The 24,186-nt window shown below is 37.2% G+C and overlaps 1 protein-coding gene across 1 annotated transcript in view; it reads right to left on the bottom strand.

Annotated features, from left to right (window-relative positions):
* LOC109423852 (uncharacterized membrane protein DDB_G0293934) overlaps positions 1 to 24,186 on the bottom strand; it is a 619,352-nt gene that overhangs the window by 242,533 nt on the left and 352,633 nt on the right. The gene's annotated exons all lie outside the window — the stretch shown is intronic.

Consider the following 24,186-nt stretch of genomic DNA (forward strand, 5'->3'; position numbering starts at 1 on the left):
TATTTTCCACAAATTTATAAATATTCTTGGAAAAGGTCAAATTATTCGATAGCCAACTTTGAGCTGTTATATCTCCGGATTCATTGAACCAAATGCAATGAAATTTTGACCATTTATGACTTCCCAGGTAACCAATAAGCAGTTAAAATAGCATTAATTCGGCACTATATGCGCCTTTACAGCAGGTCTTTAAATGCTAATCTGCTGTATATGCGCCATTAGTGCTAATTAAATGCAGGTTTTGGCCCAATATACGGCTGATTAAATGCTTATCCCTCCTATCCCCCAGATTGTCAAAAATAAAAACAAATATTTTCCCCTGCCCAGTTCACGCCTTCCTTCCATTTTCTTTTTTTCTCACTCTCCTGTGGAACTTTTTAGGCTTGGGGAACGTTCTGAACTGGTGTTGCTGTTTTTTTGCTGCTTTCGGCCAAATTGAGATTTGATCCCTCGATCCTCGGGTTGACGATGGTGCTGAACCGCGCTACAGGGTAAGCTATACATGATTAGATAAAGCGCGTTTGATTTTTGATCTATTTAAGGTAAGAGTATTACACCGGCGGCAGTTACTTCGTTATGTTATGAGCTCGGCATGTGCTGATAATAAAATCGAACATAGGAAACCAACCATGAATTAATTTGTCAAAGCATGTTTTCCCATCGTTTTTCTTCGTTGTTATCTATGATTGACTGGACATGCGAATAATGATGGCTTCTACAGCCGTGGCACGTAAATTAGGAAGTGGAAATGTATTATGGTTTTAGCATCACCTATCTCTCTCAGCAGTTTCATGGCAATAAAGTAGCAGTTATGATGCCTGTTGACCAAAACATACAGTGCATTTGAAATGCTACGAAACTGCTGCCAGATTTTGAGTAGCATTTGAATTGTTTATATAGGGCAGTTTAGCAGTCGGACTGCTATGATACGGCAGTAAGCAGGTCGAATGCAGATATGAAACAGAAAAACAGCTTATTCAAATGCTTATTGGTTACCTGGGTTATATAATGATCTATGAAAAACCGTTGACTTAACTTAACATTCTTAACACGAAGAAAATTATAACGATTAGATTAATTTTCTAACAAAACACCAAATTATCCAAAACTTCATCATCGTTCCAAAATTCAAGATGTGAGTTATAGTTCATTAATTTTCCCTCTAATTGCCTTATATATAAGTGTTTTGAAGGAAAGCAGCAACATAGCCGCCAACAAATTGAAAAAGTATTGGAATGCATATTAAAAATAGACCAATTTGCTAAAAAAAAGTCGTGAGAAAAATAAAATCGCTATAATTCTTGCTGTTGTTGAAAATTTCAAGTTATGTCAAATGTTTTTCAGAGTTCATTATATAAGTCATGAATGGTCAAAATTTCATTGCAATCAGTTCATTAAATCCGGAAATATAAATAGAGACGAACCAGCCAAGGGCTGAAAGTCTCTTTAATAAAGACAAATCAATCAACCGGAAATATAATAGCTCAAAGTTGGCTATCGGATAATTTTACCTTTTTCAAGAATCTTTATAACTTCGTGAAAAATGGCCCGATCTTTCCCAAATTTGGACCACTGATACACAACTAGTTGATGAACTTACAGTAAAAATTTGAGAATATTCGATACACTTTTCGAAAAGTAGCTAGTTGAACATTTTTTGAAAAGTGAAAATTTTTCCTGTCCCGATCATTTTGTAGCTCTCGGCCTCGGCTTCATGACGATGTTTTAACCCAACAACATTAAGTTTCGGATAGGTCTCCAGTTAGCCTAGTGGTTATGACTATAGATCACCAATTCGGAGACGGCGGGTTCGATTCCTGTTCCGAGAATATTTTCTCGACTCCCTGGGCATACACTCAGGCAAATAAACCTAAGATTATCATAAGGTCTAACTTATGAAATGGCCTTTAAAACAATTCATAACGGCTAAAACGATTTTCATAAGGTCGGTCTATGACGCAGACTCGACTCACAGTTTGGCTTTTATACACATTTAGCAACACGATATTCTCAAGCGTCAATAGCCGCGTGGGTTGGGCACGAGCTCAGTGATCTCGACGTTCATGGATCGATTCCAGTCTGCATCATTTTGTGATTTTTCTGCTCTTCTCATAAGTTTATCTTATGTAATTAGGTCATTATAAGCATGTTCAATTTTCATAAGGTATTCTTATGGCATCCATACTTTACAGTTATGGCTAAATTTCCTAAGGTATTTTGATGAATTTCGATAATTTACTTCGCTGAGTGTAGTGTATCACTGTGCTTGTCTCACAATATGCAAATCCATGCAATGGTAGGCAAGGAATGCCCTTCAATTAATAACTGTGGAAATGCTCAAAGAACATTAGGTTGAAGAGAGGCCGACCAAGTTCCAGTGGGGACGTAGTGCCATAAAGAAGAAGATTAAATTTCCGACATCGCACGTAACTTATATACCAACTATTCTCGTCGATGCGACAGACGCCGTGATTTCCAAAGCGATGTATGAACTGCAATGCAATTTCCTGCAGAGTTTGCTTCGTGAATTTGTTTCGTCGATTTCATAAACATTCAAATCCTATGGAACTGGTATGTCTTTCTGTACAGCTACCGTAATCTGGGGGGTAGTTGATCAGCGGGATGAAGTTGATCAGTATGGGATCCACGTCTTTCAACCGCTGACGACGCTACAACTTGCGCTACAATTATGTTGCCATGGAAGAACCTTTGACGTAAATCAACTGGGTAAATGTATTTGAAGAAATTTTGAAGGATTTTATGGCAATTGTGACAGATTTTGCATAGAAATATCGATTTTTTTTAGATGTGTATTAAAACTCGGTAAAAAGACTGCCTTTCAAAAAATCGCCTCTCATCAGCGCCTTGTTTAATAAATGGCTCACAAAACACTTTTGTTCATTCATGGTAGGCTTATTGAACATAGCTTTGAGTGAAAATTGATGTTAACATGCCGTCCCTATACAATTATGGATCACACACAGTTACGGATCACTTTGATGTTTAAAGTCGAATATCTTGCTCAAAACATATATTTCGGCTGGAAATTCATTTTTGTAGCAAGATCCTATTTGTTTTCTGAGATAAAAAGTCATTTACAAGAGTTCAATAAAATGTATTTTGATGCAACGATGGTGTTGTCCTTTCGCATCTGCCAGTAAACAGCCGAATTCCATAAGAAGCTCTCCTGCAGCGGTAAGCTCTAAAAGTGTCGAAATCCATCAATTTTGATATAAAAATCGTTCGTACACGTTGGATAAAATATGTATGTATCTATTAAAAGAAGTTTTGTTTCATTCTGGGATTCAAATACTAGAATAATGTGGTTTTCAACAGTGATCCATAATGTGACCCAAAAACTAATCGTTTGACGCTATTATGGATCATTTTAAACAAATATAGATTTTTGCTCCACTCAACGTTCTTGATACAATATTCTTATCTTAAAGTATCAAAAGTATCATTAAAAAATATGTAACCTTGAAAACCAGGTGTCTTGGAACACAGAGCTGTAATAATAACACTTAAAATGGAGAGCATCACTGAAACCTAGTGGCGCACCTCTATCGAAGTAAATAGATTCGGGACTTTTTAATGTTTTCTCTTCATTCCTGTTGTAAAATCGGGTACTCCATCAGTAAAATAATCAATACACTGCGTAGTTTAGCCTTACAAACGCAAATTTATTATGAGAGTTGATGAATTTTGAGTAATTTTGCACTGATCCATAATATGGCAAAAATTGATCCATAATATGTGGGACTCTGTGGAGCTGATCCATAATAAGGCATTTTGTAAACAGTGAAATATTCCTTTTTTACGCAGAAATGACTTGCGATTATACTTCAAATGGATCGGTAATGAAAAGTTCGAATCAAAACATAGCCAACGGTGCTTTCTAAGTCGTAGTTTTTGTTTTCTTTTATTAAATTTTGAACGTCAAAAATACTACTAAGTGATCCATGACTGTGTACCCACGGTATAAGTTTTATTTGAAAATAGCAAAATAGCGAAAGACGTTTTTTTTAAAGAAATCGGCTACCTTTAAGCGTTTAATGTGGGTCATTCATGTAACTTACTAATCTTTATTTAATTTTTACCGATCTCATCACATGTTAACCCTCTAATACCCAAATTTTTGATTTTGATCTAAATATCATTTTTTGTCATCTAAAATCGATTTAAACATGTTTTAGAAGACGATTCTTTTTAATTCTCGATTTTGTGAATTTTGATTTTTGATTTTTCTAATTTTTATTTTTGAACATCCCTACGCTTTTATATTTTTCCTGGAAGCCTATTTGGCCTACCGATTTTTCAAGACGAAAACATTTTGAGATTTTATGATTACTGTTAAATTATTATTTTTTTAAATTTTTTTCATAGAAAATTTTATTTTCCGTGTAACTTTCAGGAAAATAGTTTTAGTGTGTATTTAACTCGCTTAAACTCTTCTACTATAATAGAATGATTGAGGAAAAATTTAAAATACGTAAATTGTTGCGATTGAATACAAAAGAAACAATGACATTGAAAAGGTGACCAAAACATCAATTTTTCAATGATTTTTAAAAAATGTTAATACGCTTTAAAAGACACCAAAAACCATTGTGAGATATACAGAACAGTCCTAAATATCAGCTAAAAATATAAAAGTTTTGATTGCCCGGGCAAGAAAAAATACAAAAATGCTTAAACTATACCCCGTCTAAAGGCGGGATTGGGTATTAGAGGGTTAAAACATACATGTTTTTTTGTTTAATCAGTTTCTGTTTACGAATTGTTTTTCGTAATCTGCTATTATTAAATTTAAATTTTAGAAACATTGAAATAAATCGATGTTCCTTAACTGTGTTTCGTAACGCAATGAGATACATTGTCAAACATTCATGCTTGGTATGAATACTAGGTACACCTTGTCTTTTTTTTACGTCCATGCATAACTTAGCGACAAAAAATCTGCCGCCAAGAAAATGAGCAAACTCATCATTTTTATATTTTTTAAAACATCTCCGTAATTAGGAGAAGTGTACAAAAATATAAAAATGTACTGAAAAAATGCAGTAGAATTTTATTTCGCTAAGCCAATAGTGGACGTAAAACGAGGTTTAGGTGTACAATATTTATTAGGTTAGAAACCACTCTATAACTTCAATATGATATCCGAGAGTTGGATTTCATAAACGAAACTTTTAGTTTAGGTAAGTGTTTTTTTTTTTCAATAAAATATACGATTTATTCAAAGTTGACTATCAATTACTTAAGCCATTACCTACCTTTGGGCGTTATCCGGTTTAGAGGTTTTTAATCCTAAAAAAACCTAAAATGTACATAACTTGTAAGAATTTGGACAACATATTTAGAATCAGAGACCCCAAATTTAGTAAGTAAGTATATATTAAGCACAAACGTACATTGATCACTGACATGACCAATATTACCCCAAATCAACAAAATTTCACAATACTTTTTCGAGTACCTTAATACATGCTCAAAGGGCCAGTACTTGTTTTAAAAATATAAAACTTGTAAAGTTTAATTTAACAAGAGAATTATTTAAGAAAGATTGAAAATTTAGATCAATGTTACCCCGGATTACGGTACCTGATTTTATACAAGAGTATAGACGAAAAGTGATGAACTCACCACAGACCCACCCCCTCCCCTAGATTACGGTAATGTTTTCCATTCGTTATAAGCAACCAAAAGTTCGGATAAATCAGCATGTTTGAGCTTATGGCTGTATAACTTTCAGATCATTTCTGGCGACGAATAGAATTTGTTGCAAGCCACTCCCTAGCACGGTTTCATGTCCGTGAGCGATCTTATATTATAACCCGATTCAGCGTGGTTTAAAAAGGAATAGTATTCCCAGAACAAACTCTTTTCTCGAAATCATCCCTAACGGACGTACCGAGACAGTAAGGAAGAGAGAGAATGAGTTTTTAATGGATCGAAACCTACAAAACCTGAGGAACCACCTCTTGGGTACCGTAAAACGGGATAACTTTGATAGTTTTTCAATGAAATTTTCTTAATATTTTTCCATGTAACAGTATTCCTCCTAGTTTTATATTTTTAAAACAAGTACTGGGGTATCAGTTATCAATTACATGCTATTCATTGTGAGTTTCCTTTTTTTTTTGGGTAGTTTTTCAATGTTTTATTAACAAATTTTGAACAACGCAGACTTATCTACATGAAATTACAAGGGCATTGCATACTTTTAGGCGATTATCAATGTATGGGAATTTTTGTCCCAATTTAATCATCCCCACTGGCAACATCAACGCCCGCCCATTCAGCACCATCTGAAGAAGAAGCCAAGCAAATCAATTAGGTATTTTGTTTTTTTTTTTTCATATTCTATATGAGGACAAATTTTTTTTATATACTTATACCTATACCATATAATACAATTTCCAACACCTAAAATAAACACCAGCCTAATATAATGTGGTTTCTGTGGAATGTTGCAGCACCATATGTATACACTGACAAAATTGCAAAGTTAAAGTTTATACAGGTTCAGGTTATACAATTTATAAGACATAGCTATCATTATATCTATATGCGCCAACATACACATTATAGCACCCTATTTCGTTTTCATGAAGTGCCCTATTATAGTTATTTATGTAACGAGTTGCAAAAAGTTGATTTTTTCAGCACGAGTCGTACATTTATCCAACGAGGCTTGCCGAGTTGGATAAATACGAAGAGTGCTGAAAAAATCGAGTTTTGCAACGAGTTCCATACAAAATTTTATGCAATGTTTTTTTCATAATGCAACTCATTTGAGTTGCATAATGTTCATAATGCAACTCAAATGGGTTGCATTATGAACATTATACAACTATTTTTCATTATGCAACTCATTTTAGTTGCATAATGATCCGGTACGGAAAAGTAGGTCATTATGATACTGAAATCAGTAGTATAAAATAAAAATTATGATACTGAATTGCATAAAACGTATATACGCAACCTTTTTCATTTATGTGTGTGCAAACATAAAATGTAAAGGTGGGTTGTTATAGTTAAAAATTATATAATCTCACACATAATTTTGAAGTTTGAGAGACTCAGTCAATCAGCAAGCTTGCAACGGCCATCTTGTGTCGAGATATGAGTATTCAACTTCGTCGAGTTTTGCGGTGAACTTTCGTTTATTGGAGGTAATTATTAATTTCATGACCTACTTTATGTATAATAATTAGTTTGTATCGTTTCAGCTATTATTCCATAAATGCACGACAGGCGAAGGAATGTTCAGCGGGAGAAGTTTCACGGTTTCACCCAGAAGGAAATAGCGCCGGAAGAAAACGGTACCTTCCCAAACCTTCCCCGGGAACCAAAAGTGAGAAAAATCGGTCAAGCTAGCACTGGCAGGAGGAGGAGCACCAACAGCAATTTCCGCAGCCCTCTCGGGGAGCGTTTATTGTCTGAGATTTCGTCGCATTCCGATGAGGAATCGGAGGAGGCAACCAGTTAATGAAGGGGCGTTAATCCGGCAATTTCCGTGTAAGGACAAGATCATGATGGTGATTCACGCATGAATAGAAAATAATGTTTAAGAATCTCAAATTTCATTACATTTCAATAAAAGATTAGTAAATAAAACAAGGAAACAACATAAAAACACGTGGGTGAATTATTATTTTTATTATGATTTTCATACATTTTCGACACATACTTATTATGTAGCACCAAACATGAACGTTATAAAACGCACACATAAACTTTATTTAAAGAGCTACATAAAGTGTATGTAATTCTGTATATAGATGTTATTTGTGGAGACGCTTATACTTGTTATGTTTGCCCTACATATTTTGTATAGATGAAGACAAATTGCAAAAATCTATGTAGTTTCAATCATACCTAATATGTATACGGAAAATCGTTTCAGTGTAGCATGGTGAAACCAATCCTAAAAATAGAAAGCGTAGAGAATGAAGAACTGATATAGGTAGATCTATTGTGTGACGTAGGCAGATCCCTTCGGAGCTTCTGTAAAAAAATGAACAAGCTTTTAACCCAACAAAAAATCTTTTAAAATTCTCCATAAGAAACAGCTGACGATAGGTGACATGTATCGCTATTGCATATTGAATTGACGCCAGAAATGATTTACGAAAGTTAAGCGATAATGAGCTTGCTGTTGCCCTTCTCAAAGGACTAAAGGAGCGTAAACACCAATTATTCGTAAATAAATATTTCTTGTGGGTTTATTCACGGACCCACGTTTCAATTTTAAAGATTCTTGTAATTTGACGACGGAGCAGAAGCAATTTGCAGTAGTTAGTTTCATTATAATTTCTTTTAAATGCATATGTCGTGTACGTTTGTGTCAATTGAGATATACATCAAATTCACTCGTTGCCAGTTGAATCATGCCGCTCATCGACCAGAACCGGTCCACGTCACCGCGAACAATGAGGCGGCAACTCATTGGAGCGGCGGTTACCACTCAAGCTATGAGACCCCGTCCTGCACTAGGGGAGATATACGCCAATCTTCCGATTCAGAATGGCTTTCTGACTACCGACCAGCCTGAATACCGTATCACTGATTTGGCAGCCTCCCATCTAAGCGATCACTTTGCGGACATCTCACGAGGAATGGAGAGACAATTGCAGAGAGGGTCTGTGGGACGCGAGTCGCGGTCTCTGCCCTGAGCTGGCTTCAACACCCACACCGCCGTCTAACTGCTGCAGAGTATGCATTAAAAATCCAAAATTTTACTTTCGGGGTGAAATTGATCAGTCAGTGAAATGCCTTTGTATGTTCTGAAAATATTTTTCCGCCTGAATTATCCACCCCAAAACGCAAAAAAAATGTATGCAAAACTTTTACAACTTTACCTACTAAATTTTTAATTATTTAAGTTAAAAGTTCCCATAAATCCCTTCGTTATTTCCTTCGTTATCCCCCGAGTTCTTCGATAAATCCCAAGAAAACGCCTGAAAGTATGCAATTTCCATACTAAATTATTAAATACTTACGGAAAAGTGCAATTTTATGCATAAATTTGAATATTTATAGAATTTTTGCAGACGGAATCGTGTTTAGCAAATATTTGGCAGCTAAAAACATCCATTCGAATATACATTACATGTGCGATAGGGTAAAAAATATAATTTGGGCATGTATGTAATTTGGGCATGCACGGCGATGTATGTCTTGTTCCGGAGAGCTAATAAAAATAGATGCTTCCTAATATCGATTATTGGATCAAATAGACCTTATTCTGATGACTTTCGTTGAAAATACGCTTAACAATTAAGAATTTACTTCAAAATTATCGAAAATTGTTTCACTAAAACCCCTTAAATGCACAGGTATGCAAGAAGACATACACTTCACAGTCACATACAATATATATCCCAAAATCGGTGAATTAATAATTGTAAGAAATTTAAAAGTCTTATTGCAATGAAAAATATTCAATAAAGAAGCATTAGGCAGTCAATCTCTTAACATTCATCTAGAACGCTTAAAATTGGTGGTGTCCAAAATACATTGCAGGTTTTCTACTGCAAATATATTTTGGTCATCTGACGAACTACATGGGGATGCTGTGCGATTGCATACTTGGAGGCGTATTCTGTGGGTCTGGCGATATTTTTTCGATTCTAACAAAAACTCTAATAGTAATCAAAATAGATGCATGTTAAGCGAAAAAACTTGATTATTTGTAAGAAAATATTTGTTAATTTATGTTACTTCCATGATTTAGCAGTATACATAGCTAAACATTGAGATAATTGCCCTGTCCAAATTATAGGTACCTGAGGGTGTCCAAAACATATATTGGGTGTCCAAAATGCAATTCTAACAGGCGATTGGAAATTGTGATTTTCTTAGTTTAAAATGCTTTCGTTAAGGTATTTGACACCTGAAACGCAAAGTACAATCATATTATAAGCATATTAGTAACTTTGCAAAATAATCAATTCCTTTCTAAGGAAGATAGGAGACGATTTCTCCAACGTTGTCCTCAGCCTGTCCAAAATACATGAATTACCCTACTGCCACGGTAACAAAAGTTTAAAAGTGTCTTTGCAGTTCGCAATTTCGAAAAATATTTAATTTAATACAGAAATATGTAACTGATTGGCTGTAAAACATGTAAACTCAGCAATCAATAACCCTTAAGCCACATGGTGGTCATTTTTTACAAATTGTTTTAAGTTGAAAGCATTATTTTTGACAAATAAAATGTCCCTTACGTCGATTAATTTCACCCCACTGATCAATTTCATTCGAAATCACGGTACTATTTTTTAGTAGGGGGATTAGGGGCATAATGGACACCCTAAGTAAATGGGTATGTTAGGCCTGTATAACAGACAAATACTTAACATGTAAAGGGTGATACGGTCAAAATTTGGTCCAGAGCGTTCATGATTAACAAATATTTTAATCATGATTAATCATTGGTGATTAAAATTCAAATTTCGGTGATTATTGATTATGATTAATGATTAATTTGATTTTTGGGATGATTAATGATCATGATTAATGATTAAAATTGATTTTATCTGTGATTATTGATTATGATTAATGATTAAAAATGGCTCATTGATTAAAAATCATGATTAATCATGATTAATCAATCACAAAAAACAGGAAATGATTAAAATATAATTATTGTTTAAAATATTATTGAAGTTCCAAAAGTAAAAGGTAACTTTGTCTGGGAGATTATTGAAAAAATAATCAAGAAGAACAGCATTTGAACCAATTCAAATTGGATCATATATTTTATATGGTGAAAAATTTTTGGTGATGAATGATTAATGATTGATTAATTTTTTTTCTTATGATTATGATTACTGATTAATGATTAAATTGCGAAATCAGTGTGATTAAGATTAATGATTAATGATTAAATGAGAAATTTTGGTGATTATGATTACTGATTTTTGATTAATCTTAATCATTAATCATTAATCATGATTAAATTTATGATTAATCATTAACGCTCTGATTTGGTCACACAATTTTTTTCATAACTGTAGACTGCGTACACCAAAACAGCTAATTTTTGGACCAGTAATGCTACATTATATGTAGCTTATACCATAAAATTTTCATCAAAATCGATTAAGTATTGATTGATATACAGGGTGTTAGGTTCCCGAGTGCAAACTTTTTAAAGGGTGATAGAGGACCATAAATGGAGAAAAAATTGTTCTACGCATATGGTCAAATCTCAACCGTTACGTAGTTATTGAACTTCCCATGTTTATGACTTTTATTGCCTTAACTGTCAATAACTTGAAAATGGTCAAACATATCGAAGTTTTTTTACCCTTATTCGAAAGATTATTGAATTTTCTAACAAATGGCATCTTTGAATCGATTGGTTCAGTTAAATAACTAAGTTTTCTTGAGCAAAATGGCTAAAAATAGTGTATTTTTATTGGTTGTTGTCAGTTATCTTCAAAACCTGCGTAATAAATAAAAATTCTTTCTTTGGCAAAGTTGTTGCCCCTGTTCCACTCTACAATTCGTTCTTTAACGCCAAACTTCTAACTCTTATCGTTTTCTTGCAATTTTGATTTAAATGTGCGGCACAATGCGCAAAAAAGTGCTTTCCATGGCAGTTGCAAATTTATGATCTGAAATGCGATGTTAAAATCGAAATTGCAACAAAACGATAAGAGATAGAAGTTTGGTGTCAAAGAACGAATTGTAGAGTGTAACAGGGGCCACAACTTTGCCAAAGAAAGAATTTTAATTTATTACGCATGTTTCAAAGATAATTGACAAAACCCAATAAAAATACACTATTTTTAGCTATTTTGCTCTAGAAAACTTAGTCATTTAACCAAACCAATCGATTCAAAGATGCCATTTGTTAGAAAATTCAATAATCTTTCGAATAGGGGTAAAAAAACTTCGATAAGTTTGACTATTTCCAAGTTATTGCCAGTTAAGGCAATAAGAGTTATAAACATGGGAAGTTCAATAACTACGTAACGATTGAGATTTGACCATATGCGTAGAACAATTTTTTTCTCCATTTATGGTCCTCTATCACCCTTTAAAAAGTTTGCACTCAAGAACCTAACACCCTGTATAGATAAAACCATCGACCTACCTTTTTAAAATTTTGTACAAAGGCGCTCCATAGTAAATTTTCGGAAATTTAAGATCAGTCAAGCACAATTTTGATTATAGAACTACCAATACTGCTCCGATTTTTATCAAAATTTTACAGTGTAATACTATTATGAAAATATGTTCTTAGTAAAATTTTGAGCCATTTTGTATGAATACTTTCAAAGTTGTAACAGTTTGAATATGAAAAAAACTGACCGGGTGCCACTTAAGCAAATATAACTTTGTAACGGCTGGATCAAATTGAATGAAATTTTTGCACAATATTTTGATATGCATACTTAACATACAGAAAAATTTTCATTGAAATCGGTTAAGTATCTCTGGCTCTATAAATAAAACAGTAAAAATGGGTTCTTATTTGTGCACAAAATTGTAAAATTGCAAATCTCAGGGTTCAACAATATTTCCGCAAATACAAGACCGATTTGGATGAAAATTTTATGGTACAAGCTACATATAATGTACCATTAGGGTAAATGATGATGGTTGGACCAGTCCAAAAACTGATCATGGTTGGACCAATTTGAAAAAATACCGATTTTGTTAACATTTTCAAGGAAAAATGACCAGATTTGATGATACAGACAACAAATAATCCTTTCTTCATTGAAATTGTACTGACTTTCCTTAATTTGTTGGGAAATCTGTTGAATAATTGACGACTCTAAAGAGACCCACTCTTGGCACAATCTAGACATCAAAATTACTCAATTTGCAACACCCACAAAATCTATATTCTCCTTCAAATTCGTAAACTTTTTGTGCTATACTGTTGCGAAAATTTGTGATCTTCACATTGCTGCATTAAAAATTTACAATTTTCTATTAAAAATCTCATTAATTAGTGAAATTTGGCACTCTGATTTTGATCATGATTGGTCCTACGTATGATTTTGGTTGGACCTAACCGTTACCATGATGGTTGCTATGGTCCACTGCACGAATTTATGCTGGCCTGCTTACTCTCACGCGAAATTTGACGTTTGAGCGGTGCCGACACGTCTCAAACGTCAAATTTCGCGAGAGAGTAAGCAGGCCAGCATAAATTCGTGCAGTGGACCATGATCGGTTCAGTTTGTTTACAGTTCTTTTCGCGCGCTGACAATTGAAAGTTTCAACGCGTTATCACGGGTTTGAAGTAAATTATCAAAGTTCTTTAATTATTAATAAGATGTTCGAAGCGATCTTTTAGAATGTCGTGTGCCGTGCGATTTAGTGAGTGATTGTACCATGTCGATATACACCCACGGAGTGGCCGAGCGAGAGCACTCCTATGGTCCGGTGCTTCTGTGGAATAACCAACCTTATTGCATGCGCGGATATTGGTTGTGCTTTTATTGGGTGGCAGGATCACAAACGCCCCGCGCTATTTGGGTTTACCCAGTTTGGTGTTGGTCTTTGTTTTGGCCCTAAAAGACCAAGGAGGACCGATCACGGAAACAGCCAGACAACTACATTATAGAGCGATGGCGAAAGCTGCTGTTTTATATTTGAGCACCCTTTTGAAGAACCTTGAAGAACCTTGTAAACTACACATTTCCAAAATAAACATGAAATAGTTACAAAACCATCTTGTTTTCTTTCTATTGACTGCATCGACTAGTCAGTGAGCGGTAATTGCAGACGTGACTACAACTGAGCAGCTGGTATGTTCTGATGTTTTTTGGGGATTGGTGTGTTGGCGTTACCAAGCGTTGGGTGAAGAGGTTAGGAGGGGCATGAAATCTCTTCGATTTCCCACCAAGAAACTTCAAAATCTCAACCGCTCAGTAGTAATCTGCCGCCTCTAGCTGCATCGGCTGCTAGCGAATGAGTGGACAACGTCCTAGTGTCATTCCCATTAGCATCAGATCCTATCCCCGGAAGAGAAAAGTTCACGTGCGCTTTTCAAATTTGTAAGATAGTGCTATATTTCAATTATTTACTGATTCCCAAGGGTATGGAGCACTTATTATAATTGAGCTGTTTGAAAATATAATTTTTTAACTTAATTTCGATCGATGCAAAAAAGAATACACTATTTTTTCGGTTGGTCCAACCATGATAAGAGTTTTGGTCCAACCATAAGCAGTGATGGTCCAACCAAGATCAGATTTATTTGCTTAATTAAAACTATTTATATAATTATTATTTAAACAAATCAATGTTTGGTCGGCCTTTTTGAAAAAAAGAAGAGTAGAGCTTTCCATCAATCCCAAGTACGGATGCAAAAAGTTTACCAGCACATGTAAAACTCGACTTGAATTCTGACTACGTATTAAAATACACCAAATTGGTCCAACCATCATCATTTACCCTACTGATCCAAAAATCAGCTGTTTTGGTGTACGCAGTCTAAAGTTATGAAAAAAATTGTGTGACCAAAATTTGACTTGACTTGACAAAATTTGACAAAATTTGACCACCTAAACAAATATAACTTTGAAACGGCTGGATCAAATTGAATTAAATTTTTACACAACACTGTGATATGTATATTTTACATACAGAATTTTTTTTATTGAAATTGGTTCAGTATTTCTGGCTCTATAAATAAATGAGTCAAAATGTGTTCTTATTTTTTAATCCTCTTTGTACAAAATTTTAAAATTGCAGTTTTCAGGATTCACAATATCTCCGCAAATACTAAACCGATTTTGATGAAAATTTTATGGTATAAGCTACATATAATGTACCATCACTGGTCCAAAAATCAGCTGTTTTAGTGTACGCAGTCTCAAGTTATGAAACAAATTGTGTGACCAAATTTTGACCGTATCACCCTTTAATCCGTTGGCTTACAACTTTAACTTGTTTCCTACGTATTTCAATCATTTACAGCAGAATGAATGTCATTATTACGAAGAAAATTTCTTAATAATGAATTGTAAACCGTGTGGTTTTTGGGGCTGGCGGGAAAGGTACGGGGCGAAATGGACACCCATCGGGGCATAATGGACACCCCTGCATTGGGGTGGCCCACACTTGAAAATAATGAATAATGAAAAACAAAAATTTCGAAAAATGCCAAGTCTAACCTCCTAAATCAGTTGTTTTAAGGGGGCGCTCAAAACGCTTGAAGTTTGTATGGGAAAACTTGGCCAAATGTATGCAGAAATTTTAAGTTTACGAATTTTGCTGCTAGGTGGCGCTGTATAATCAAACCCTTTGGTATTATTGTAGGTGACTATATGTCAAAGAACTTTGTCGAAGACCGCAAAGTGATCCGACAGCTGTGAAAAAAGTTATACCCTAGGCAAAGTGAGGCAAAGTATTGAGATTTCATTATTGATATTATTCCTGTATTTGAAAAGCAACAATAAAGTTTATCCTCACTTTACCTAGGGTATAACTTTTTTCACAGACGTTGGATCACTTTGCGGTCTTCGACAAAGTTGTTTGGCAAATTTCTTACCTTACCGATCAGGCTAAGGCCGGGGAGGCCTCTGCTGTACATAATAGCCGCCTCCATTCCACTCGGTCCATGGCTGTTTGTCTCCAGTTCCGCACACTGCGTAGGGTCTGCAAATCGTCCTCCACTTGGTCGACCCACCTAGCTCGCTGCGCTCCACGCCTTCTTGTACCTGTCGGATGGCTCTCGAGAATCATTTTAGTCGGGTTGCTATCCGACATCCTGATGACGTGACCCGCCCACCGTAGCCTCCCGATTTTCGCGGTATGGACGATGGTTGGTTCTCTTAGCAGCTGATGCAGCTCGTGGTTCATTCGCCTTCTCCAGGTCCCGTCTTCCATCTGCACTCCGCCGTAGATGGTACGCAACACCTTCCGTTCGAAAACTCCGCGCCCTTGGAATTGGTCCTCTGCACGTAGGGTCCATGTTTCGTGCCCATAGAGGACGACCGGTCTAATCAGCGTTTTGTAGATGGTTAACTTCGTGTTACGGCGAACTTTATTCGATCGTAGAGTTCTGCTAAGTCCAAAGTGAGAACGATTTCCTGTCACATGCGCCTCTGAATTTCTCTGCTGGTGCCGTTTTCGGCAGGCACCAGTGAGCCCAAGTACACGAATTCTTCAACCGCCTCGATTTCATCACCGTCGATATAAATTCGGGGTGGCGGGTACGGTGATTACTATCTTGAGCCCTTTGCCATAATGTACTTTGTCTTCGATACATTAATGACTAATCCGAATCGTCTGGCTTCACTCTTTAGTCGGATGTACGTTTCCGCCATCGTCTCAAATTTACGAGCAATAATATCAATATCATCAGCGAAACCAAGCTCACTGACTGGTGACCGCCGAAAACGAGCGAGAACGCTCAAAATTTTACCAATGGAGCTTCAATATATGGCTCATCATTAGTGAAAAATTTCAGCGTTTGTTTTTGACGTATAAAAAGTTATGAACATTCAAATGAACAATTATTTTGACGAAAAATTTGCTGTGCGGACAATTGTTCGATACACTGTATATGCTGCCGCCACCTCCCGGCTATGAGGCTATGCGCAAACAAAATTTAGGATATTTTTTGAGTATATAAGCAATGACTCATGGTTTGGAAATGTTTGGAATCGGTGGCATTAGGATGAGAACTATCCATATTTGTATGCGTGAAAACTCAAATATTGCCAATACTTTGAGATCTAATTCGCCAAAAATTGTTTTTTTTTAGAAATACCGTCAGTGGGGGTGTCATTGGGCCAAAATTGCATAGTACATCTCTTTGTAGGTCGCTACAACAATATTTTAGCTCTAAATCAATGTTGTATTCGGTAGACACGTTCATTTTTATACTGTTTAAGATTGTTTAAAGTGAAAATGCTTTAACTTTAATTTTGACAATGATATAGCTTTAATGAAATTGGCCCAATTCCACCCCTTCTAGGGGGTGACATTGGGCCAAACACCAAAATTCAAACAAAACAGTTCAATGTGAGATAATATCGCTTGAAAATCGAAACTATCAAATATATAGATACTTGCCCACAACCTATCAGTGTCTAGTCACTTCAAAATAACATCACAGACAAACAAACGTGGCAATTTTACCACATTCATTGTAAACGATCAACGTTCCTACACAATATATCCACTATCCCATAAATATAACTCCAACTAACATTCTCAAAAGACGAAAGTAATATTTCTTTATCATCTGCCTAGCAACTGATATGCGTGAAATTTAATTTTGCATGAATCTAACATTTATTTTCAAAATTTTACACCGTATTATGCATAAAATAATGTGAATACTCTCAGTCGTTTTAATTCACATTTGTAAGGTTCTCGTACTGATTGCATTGCTTTTATATGGCCCAAAGTCACCCCCAAAACGAAGTATTTGTACTACAGCTTGAGTAAATAAGTTTTCCATGCAAAATAGCATACAAAACCAAGAAAACTTATTATACTTTTCAAAACAACTACCCAACACACCGAGAAAACAGTAATGCATTACATGTTCGGTTTTCATCTGTTTTCTGCTGGGCATTTCAAAACAACGATATTGTACAGTACGCCTAACAATAAAATTCACATCAAGTTTTCTTAATAGAAAATTGACTGAATGTGACTTTTTTCTACATCAGATGGTCAACGCAAGTTATATTTACCGTATACCATCCACTTTTTGATAATCACTTTGATAAATTTTAGTATTTTGAGCGAAACATCTTTCTTGATTTTTGGCCCAAAGTTACCCCCCAGGCCCAATGTCACCCCGACTGGCGGTAATCCGTGTGTTTTCGATTATTTATTTAGTAATTGTCAAGTAAAAAATCATTGATAAAAATAAAAAAATGATTTTTTACCTTAAAATTATACCATTGCCTATTTGACCCCACAATGCCCTAAACTCCAACATTTTATAAACTTTTTGTATCTAACGTTACTCAATGGAATAGAGGCGATAGCATCCCAGCGAAATAGTCATTAAAATCATAACAAATGCCGTAAAATAACAGAAATTTTCAAAATTTAGGGGGAATTGGGGTAAAACCGGTTCCATAACTCGCTTCAGAGTAGTTGCCCGTACATGAATCATCCACCAACCAATTCTTGAGAAAATTTGCTTTCGAATAAGCCATCGATGGTCACATAGGGTCTTGTATTAAGAAAGTTATTGATTTTTTTCCACCTTTGGGCTTGATTTTGCCCAATGTGCGATGGCGCAAATTTCCAAAATGGAGGAGAACGTGCCTCTGAAGTCGACCTACTGATACCTGATACAACTTGGCTAACTGATCGATATAATCAAAGAATTAGCATAAAATATGCAGGGGTGTCCATTACGCCCCGATGGATGTGCACTGTCCATCTCGCCCCGCACCTTTCCTGCCAGCCCTAAAAATCACACGGTTTACAATTCATTATTTCTTTACAATAAAGACATTCTACCTGCTGTAAATGGTTGAAATACCTAGAAAACAAGCTAAAGTTGTAAGCCAATATGTTAAGTTTTTCCCTGTTTTACAGGCCCAACGTACTCATTTGGTCTCCAGTTAGCCTAGCCCTGGGCATAGTGTATCATTGTCCTTGCCTCACAATATACAAATTCATGCAATGACAGGCAAAGAAAGCTCTTCAATTAATAACTGTGGAAGTGCTCAAAGAATACTAAGTTGAAGAGAGGCCGGCCAAGTTCCAGTGGGAACGTAGAGCCATAAAGAAGAAGAAAAAGTACTCAATTGCTTAGGGTTTCCATTATGCCCCTAATCCCCCTACGTTTCATAGTTCACTCTCACTGTTCCACGTAGAAAAAAAAATCAATTGGATATTTCCACTCCAATGCCTTGTCTCCTCTCAGTACGAAGAATCGGAAAAAATTACTATGCATTCCGTTGCAAAAGAGCCATTTATCATGGCATGCGGAATGATTTGTATGTAGCCACCTTCAACGCCTTATGCCATGAATGCCCGCAGTCCGGCCAAAGAGCTGAGCCTCTTGATAAACGATATCATACACCTCGTCCGTATCGCAACCTTCTCTACAACCTTGGCAAGTGTCTGGCTGCGTCTGCTGCCGGCCCGGTAGGCTCGATTGTGCATTTCAAATCCAAGGCCCATAAACGGTTCCGATCTGGCATCTTTTTCCGGATCATTAGTCCTCGACGTCGCAGCCGTCGTTGTCAGCCCAGTGTTCTGCAGTCAGCTGTGAATGCCTAAGGAAACAGCCCAGTCTCTTCCAGTCAAGTCGCATAATCATCATCATCATCATCGTAGCCGTCGTCACCATCTCCGTCATCATATGTGAAGGGGATGTACCGGGCAGACCGAATGAAAAATTTATGGTGTCGGTCCTTTTACGGTTGCTTGAGTGCGTCCGAGCTGAAATGGTGTGAACTGATGAATATTTATGAGTTAATCAACCAACAACCCATTCATAGATGGTATTCATTCGAAAAGCAATTGAAACCATCCTTGCATGCAATCTGGAGAGTAGTGTGTTCGAAACGGAGCAAAATCAGTAAATGTGAGGAACATGTAAAAAGCTAGATGAAATTGCTGGGGTAGTTGATTGAGCCAGGAACTTGAAAATGATTATTCCTTCCAAAAACTATTAGTATACCGTAAACCGGGGTCAAATTGATCAGCGGGGTGAAATTGATCATTCGGGTACTAGATTGTAATTCCATACTAGGAACTCTTAAGCGTCGTAATGATCTTAAACTTTTTACGTCATCTGGTTCGTAGCTGTCTAGAGATGAGTGTAGACTTTTAAATTTTTAGAAAAAAGTTAGTTTTGCCTTATTTTTTCAAGGAATTTGCAATGTGTTTCTCATTTAGCTGAAATCATCGCTACTAAACAATCAATTGCTAATAGGACTTCCCGTAAATTCTCTGTTTTAACATTTTTGTGGTGCCTTGGTTGCGAAGTTATGTAGCTAATCAGAACATGAAATAGTTATAATAAAGTTCATTTTATGATGAAACAGTCATTTAGTGTAATAGAAATCACTTATTTCATATGAAATTGCCTACCTTTAGGCATTTAGAGGGTATTTAAAAAAATATTTTGCATTTTAATTATTAAATTCACTAGTTGTAAGATTTTAAACACGTTATTCGGTTTTAGAAGAGCAAATTTAAGCGGAGAAGGAAATTTTCCTTTCCAATCGATGCTTAATTGTGTACTGATCAATTTCGCCCCAAAATGACATTTCCAATTTTTTGATATTTGGAGTTATTTAACTTAAAGTTTAAATTTGTTGAACAAAATTCTGTCACATGGTTCCATGGAGATCCACAGGGTACTGGTTTAACAGAAATTCTTTTGGCAATATTTGAATTGGCACTGATGTTATCCGCAAAAGTTGTTTTAAAGTGATCAATTTGACCCCGGATTACGGTACACCATAATTATTATAGCGAGTGGAATAAACCTAGCTTGAATCGATTCGCTGACGGCAGATTTGCACAAGTGTACAGTAGTGATGTTAAATTCGCCTTATTAAGTATCTGCAGCAGCGCAGCAGGTTCAATTCTGAAAATGCATCATGGGTATGTGTAAAATAATGAGTTCAGGTATTTTTCACATTACCCGCAAAACGAACACAAGATTGTTATGCATATTGAAATACAGACAGTTTTCATCAGAAGCTGTTTAGAAGGCTTTCCAACCACCATAAGTGTACTTTCATTTACTAGATACTGGAGCTGCTTTGAAGGCTACAAAGTAAACTGTAACATGTTGTTTGGCAACCCAACAAACATGATTGCTGTACAACAGCATAAACCGATCTTCAGCTTGATTTTGAAAATTTTGGCTGAATAAGCTGTTATTCAGCTACCATTGCTACTTGGGTAATTATGTCCGCACTTAAATCCAAATGTTGCTTGCTTGGATGAATTACAATAAAATGTCAACCATTTAAGGTGAAACATCAAGAAATCCCATTGCAATTTTGTATACAAACTTTAGAAACACAAGTCTGACGCACGAAGCCTCGAGCCAAGTCGCACCTGTTCATCCTGGTTTTGCTCACTTGCGAAAAGAGGTGGCTTTTCCAAATCGAGTGCATTTGTTTACGAATTTTCAAGATTGGTTTTCTTCAAAACGTGAGTAGGGGTCCAAGTCGGCCATAGTGGCAGCCATATTTGTATGCTCTGATATTTCTCCTTAACGATAAAAGACCTCTTGAAGGAATCCCAGAGGGAACTCCGGGATGAATCCCGGAAGGAACTCCAAAAGGAATCCGGGAAGCAACTCCTGGACGAACCCCGGAAGAAACTCCTGAAGGAATCCTAGATGGGACTCCCGGAGGAATCCTGGAAGAAATCCCTGGAGCAATTCCAGAAGGAACTCTGGAAGGAATTTTCGGAGAAATTTCGAAAGGAATTCATCCAGGAATCCCAGAAGGAATTCCAAGAGGAATCCTGGAAGGAATTCCCGGAGGAATCTCTGAAGGAGCTCCTGAACGAATCTCGGAAAAATCCTCTAGGAATCCTGGGAAAAATACTTGGAGAAATCCTTGAAACCTTCATAAAAAATTCCCAGAGGAATCACATAAGGATTATAATTCTTATTCCTTAAAGAAACTTATTGAGAAATCATGGAAGAAGTTTGTAAAGGAATCCAGAAAGAAAATCCCGAAGGAGTCATGGAAGAAGAGTAGTTTCGGAGGAATCTCTAAAGTAACTTCTGAAGGTATGTATTCCGGAAGCAGATCTTGGAGGTTTCTTGGAAGGGATTTCTCATGGAATCTTCAGAGGAGTCCCAGAGAAGACTCTTGGAGTAATCCAGGATTAATTTCGTTAGCAAAACCGGAAGGTGTACAAGGAGGAATACCGAAAGGCACTGGCCGAGTGATCCCAGAAGGTATTCCTAAACAAATAGGTACTGGAAAACCCTCCAGGATTCTCTAGATCTTCCGGAGGATCCTTGTAAGAATTTTTCTGAATGAAAAACAGAAGGATTTTTCGATGGAATCTCGGTAGCAACTCCTGGGGAAATTTCAAAACTTCTACGAGAACCTCCGAAGAATTTCCTAGAGGAATACCTGGAGGCTTATTTTCTTGTGTTATGTATTTTTCGTTGGACGAAGAACATCTGGGTTTATTAAAATAAAAACAAACAAGCATTTATTTACACAAGCATTGTCCGTTCTCATTGTGAGCTTAATAGGATAAAGCGGAACGGCAACGGCAATCAGGGGGCTTCCAGGGAGCTTCAGGGATGCTCATGCTTTAGGGACGCTTCAAAGAACCTCAGCGGATCTCAGAGGCGTTTCGGGGGTTTCAGAGACGTTTCAGTGGGTTTCAGGAGGATTCCACTTGGTCTTAGGGGTGCATCAGGGGATCTCTTGAGCCTGCCAGGGGGTCTCAATGGCGTTTCAGGAAGTCCCAGAGTGTCTCAGTAGGCTTTCAGGGAGCTTCTGGGGTTTTCATGCTTTAGAGGAGCTCCAAGGAGTCTAAGGGAATCTCAGAGGCGATCCAGGGGCCTCAGGGACGTTTCAGTTGGTTTAATGACGTCGCTCTGGAGGCATACAAGAGGTCCTAAAGCGTTTCAAGGGCTACCAGGAGGTCCCATAGTCGTTTCAGAGAATGCCTGAAGATCTCAAGGGCGTTCCACAGGGGCTCATGTTTCAGGAGCTACCAAGACGTCCCTGGTTTTTTTTTCTTTCCATTTATTTATTAGGCTCATTCGCACTGGGCATAACGGAGCCGTTTCTCCATATTTATAATTACAATGTAATTAAAGTGTACAACCCTGTTTGATTAATTCTTCTATTCTCCGACTCTCCTCTTCGATGTACTGCTGTCGTAGGTCGGGGTCGTCGATATGCGAATAAGAGCCGCGACGATATCCGAGCGCGGCAGCGGAGGGAACATCAGAGTCGACAACGCTGCTATCACTTTCGCTCGATACGGGTATAGGTTGTGCGATCGGTGCGATACGTTTAGGTGCATTGGTGCTGGATGTGTCCGAGTCAATTGATCGCTGTCGTTTTGTGTCCAGTTTATTGTTTGCTTGCTGTTTCGTTTTGTTTTTACCAATCGTCTCCGGCTTGGAGAGCGAAGGCCATTGTTTAGCGGATAGCGGCGATGGATGTTGTGTTACGTTCGATTTAATTGGCTGGAGTGGTTGTTTGTTTGCGATAGATGCTGCCGCTTCGGAGCATCGTTGTTTCGGATGATCTTTACCTCCACAGTTTCTACAGGCCCGGGTTTGGGAAAAATAGGAAACAAATGTTGTTTCCTCAGCTACAGTGATGTACGACGGAATGGGATGTGTAAATTTCATACGCACTACACGTACGCCATTGCTGAGGCCTGGGAAAAAACTTCTCCAGACATCGTTCCGTATAGAGATCACTTCGCCATATTGTCCCATATGGCTAATGATCGTATGGGCTTCGATCTCCTCCGGAAGGTCGTGCAGACGGACATCAACAGCACAGCTATCGACGTATATCGGCAACGGAACGGCGAGTTGTTTCCCCTCGCAGTTCATAAAATATTTCAGGTGGTGATTTGATGCTATCCTGGCTGCTACCTCTTCACTGTGCATGGTCATGTATATAACATGCCGCACGTTATGCACTTGGATGCTCTTCACTTGCGTCATGTCAAGCTCCAACTCACGATCCAAGAACTGTTTCACATCGGCCATACTGGGCCGCCGCGGAAGAACAGATGTGTCCAAAACAACGCAATTACTCCTCGTAACCGGCATGGTTGCAGAACAATATAACTCAGATAAGAATCAAACGCGTGCTGTTCCGTTGGGTGATGGATAGCAACTGACGTCCCTGGTTGTTTAAGGCGGTCTCGGGTGCTCCAGGGTCTCAGGAGCGATTCAGGGAATCTCAGGGGGTTCCAGGGGGCCTCAGGGGTGCTTCAAGCGGTCTCAAAGGCTTCCAGGGGAGTTTCAGAGACTTTCAGAGGCGTTTTAAGGGGTTTCAGGGGTACAAGGAGATCTTACGGGCCTTTCAAGGGGGTCTAGAGGGGATTCAGGAAGGTACCTGGAGGATTTAGGGATGTTTCAGGGGCTACCAAAAAAATCTCAGGGGTGTTTTAAGGCGGTTCCTAGAGGTTTCAGGGAGTACCGAGAAGTATCAGGGACATCTCAGGGTTTCTCGGGGAGTCCTCGGGGATCTCTTTCAGGGGTCT

Source organism: Aedes albopictus, chromosome 2, assembly GCF_035046485.1.
Source record: "Aedes albopictus strain Foshan chromosome 2, AalbF5, whole genome shotgun sequence".
NCBI classification, from domain to species: Eukaryota; Metazoa; Arthropoda; class Insecta; order Diptera; family Culicidae; genus Aedes; species Aedes albopictus.